The sequence below is a fragment of the Numida meleagris genome, chromosome Z (assembly GCF_002078875.1).
Source record: "Numida meleagris isolate 19003 breed g44 Domestic line chromosome Z, NumMel1.0, whole genome shotgun sequence".
Classification (NCBI taxonomy): domain Eukaryota; kingdom Metazoa; phylum Chordata; class Aves; order Galliformes; family Numididae; genus Numida; species Numida meleagris.
This window is the reverse complement of record NC_034438.1, coordinates 2,173,561-2,177,171: the sequence shown is the minus strand read 5'-3', so window position 1 is coordinate 2,177,171 and position 3,611 is coordinate 2,173,561.

Here is a 3,611-nt window from a genome sequence, read left to right as displayed (position 1 = left end):
GGCACCACAGTGTAAGAAGGACGTAAGAATCTCAGAGAGCGTCCGATGGAGGGCGGCAGTGATGGGGGAGGGTCTGAGGGCACGGTGTGTGAGGAGCGGCTGAGGTCCTGTGGTTTGTTCAGCCCAGAGGAGAGGAGGTTGAAGGGAGACCTGGCAACATACAGCTCTTCACGTCCTGCAGCCCCTTGTGGCCCTACAGCAGCCCCTCATGGCCCTACAGCCCCTCATGTTCTACAGCCCCTCATGTCCTACAGCTCCTCATGGCCCTACAGCCCCTCATGGTCCTGCAGCCTTTCATGGCCCTGCAGCTCCCCACAGCCCTTCAGTCCCTCATGGCCCTATAAGTCCTCTCAGGGAGCACTGATCTCTGCTCTCTGGTGACAGCGACAGGGCCTGAGGGAACAGCATGGAGCTGCACCAGGGGAGGGTCAGGCTGGATGTTAGGAAAAGGTTCTTTGCCAGAGAGCTGTGGGCATGGCACAGGCTCCGCAGGGCAGTGAGCACAGCCCCAGGCTGCCAGAGCTCATGGAGCACTGGGACACTGCTCTGAGATGCAGGGTTTGGGTTTGGGTGGTGCTGTGTGGAGCCAGGGGTTGGACTCAGTGATCCTTGTGGGTCTCTTCCAGCTTGGGTTCCCTCTGTGTTCTGTGATTTTGTGATGCTGCAGCCTCACACCCCACAAACTCTGCATGCCACGGGGAGCCTATGTGACATCCCTGACCATCTCATCTCATTCTGCTACACCAGACCCTGTGGCAGAGGTGGAGCAGCCTCTCCCCAAGGCCCACCTTCATCTGGAGAACAGCTCTTACAGCAGGGAATGGCTCTTCTGGGGGTGCTGGGAGTGGAGGGCACAGACATCCCCTCCAGCCCTATGGGTCATTGGCATGAATGTGCTGGTTTAACCCCAACCTCTGCACTAGGGCTGCCTCATGTCATCGCTGGAAGGTCCTTGTTTCCGGAGGTGTTTAAAAAGAGGCATGTGCTGAGAAAAGTTTCCCCCACCTCAACCTGGGTGTGCTGGTTTTGGAAAGCATCAAGTAAGCATACTGGAAATAAAGGGGTGTGGGGACCTTCAGAAAACCTTACCCTTGTATCTCGTTCATCTTCAGTATCTATTGTCTCCAGAGGCAGGGTTTGCAGCTGGGGGAATCATATTACTGAACATTATCACTCTGGATAACATCATATTAGAGTGCATTTACAAAACTCGCAGCTCACAGATTCAAGCAATAACACTTTCCCATTAAACAGTGGTCTCTGAAAAGCTTCAGAACATCGCTTCTGAGCTCAAAGTCCCTGCAACATCGAGGAGTTTAAGGCAACACAGTCGTTAAGGAAGGAGCAGTGCTTCGAAGTGGCTTTGAAGCACAACAGCTGCAATGGGGCTCGTGGCAGGGACCTGCTAGTGCCAGCTCTGGGCTAACACCCTCTGAAGAAAGCGTTATTTTTTCTCCTTTTCTGGGTTCAGTTTGGGTTGGTCTGCCATGGGGCTGGGCAGGGGATCACAGTTCCCCTTGCTGTCCACACAGGACACAATGAGAGACCCCAGTTTAATTGTTGCTTGGTCTTTTCTTATTCCCAAACCTTCTTAGGGAGAAACTTAGGTCTTTTGGGAACTGCTAGACTCTTTCTCCAAAATAACAAAGCCCCTTATCGTGTTCCAGCCCATGCAACCAACACTGTTTGTGATAGGAACCGGACACTGGTGCTGGAGCACTCAGGTCTGCCGAGCCCAAAAGCAGCTGAGATTCAGTGAAATCAGACTCATTTCTGCCCTGAGCCCCCTTTGCTTAACCCTTTCTGCAACTCCTTCTCCCTAGTTTTGCAGTCTCCAGGACCTTTACTCCCCCATTTTCCTGCCTGCTGGTCCTTTGCATTTCACAGCCCCAGCAGTAGCTGGGTTGTGCTGCTGGGCACATACTATGCAACCCTCTTGGTAAGTGTCCTTAATCACGATTGTTTTCTTTCCTTTCCTGTAAATGCTCCTGCAGGGAAGCTGCATGCTCATGGCTTGTATCTCCTGAGTGAAAGTTATTGCTTTGAGTCAGGTGGATAAGATAAGCAGGGTTAGGATCAAAGCTGGAAGCAGTGAAGTTGCAGTGATGGGGAGAGGCGCCGAGGGGAACATTGGTACAGGTGGGCTCAGTCCTTTCAAAGTGATAACATGCCTGTAGGGAGATGTTCATATGAAGATTTCTGAATCTCTGAGAAGGACCTAGCTGTTTCCGTGAGTACTACAAAAAGAAACACAACTTCTCATGCCCTGGCATAATGGCCCCCAAAATGGGGGCCACCACGGTGGGTTGAGGCTGCAGTATGCACAAAATACTGATGCTTGCAGGAAGAAATCTCCCCTCTGAAGGAAAAGCAGGAGATGAGGTTGTCCACCTCCTTCCTGGAAGTGGTGCTCTGAGGTGTGGGTATGTGGGCAGGTCTGGGTACCCCTGTACAGAAGTCCCCCCAAAAGAGATGTAATCCATCATTTCCATGAGATGAGAGCATCTTCCCTGACAAGGAGCGTCTGCCCTGTGATGACTGCATCATCAGTAGACCTCTATCTGGAAGGGGCTGCTGACATTTTCACGCGGATGCACCACTGATTTGATGAGCGTGGCCATCTGTTTTGATTTTCAGATGGTTTTTGACAAACATCTCTCTTTCTTTTACCTATCTGAAACCAGGGATTTTCTTCCCTGCTTTGAAGAAACTGATTTGAGCAGTCCAGCAAATCCACTGAGCAGGAGCCCTGCAGACTAGCAAAGGCCTCGTTTGAATTTGATTGCTCCTGGGAATGTCTTGCCTCGGGGCTGATATTTTTGGGGACTATCAGTTTTGATGCTGCTTCCAGCCAGTGCTGTTTTTTCCTCAGAGGGCTCAGGTGATGCCCTGGAGACATTATTGTGCATTTCTTCCACCTCCATAAATGAATCATGCAAGGTGCAGGCATCTCCTTAACCATGGAGAAAGCTGGGCAATGGTACCTGGCCTTCCTTTGAGGGGACCTTAAGGAGGACTGTCGGTGCTGGACAGCCCACCCAGTGCTGATAGTTGCTCAGGTGTCCAAGTACCATATGATGGTACCTGGATAAGGGAGAGGGACTGCTCCAAAATCTTGCTCTTGTCTTCTCCAACCTTGGGGAGTTTCTAAAAGGCATCCAAAAACACAGCGCTCTGGGCACCCATGATGCTGTGGCTGCTCCCAGTGTTGAGATCCTCCTGGGGGGAGAGTGGCACTGAGAAATTACCTTCCCAACAAATGTGCCCTCCTCAGCTGTGCTTTGTGTTGTGTGTCTCTGGGCTTTCTCATCTGCCTTCTGGTGGCACCTGGCTCTTCCTTTGGACATGCTGACAACTCAAACAGTGAGATACCCAAAAGGATCTTGGTGGTTATGGAAGACTTGGATATAAGTGCTCTTGTGAGCACTTGACCAATCAGCCAACTTCCATGATACATCTGCTTGGAAACTGGGCATCTACAGAAAAAAAAAAAAAAAAAGCAAGTTTTCCTTGCCATTTTTTTCTTTTCTTTCTTTCTTTCTTTCTTTCTTTCTTTCTTTCTTTCTTTCTTTCTTTCTTTCTTTCTTTCTTTCTTTCTTTCTTTCTTTCTT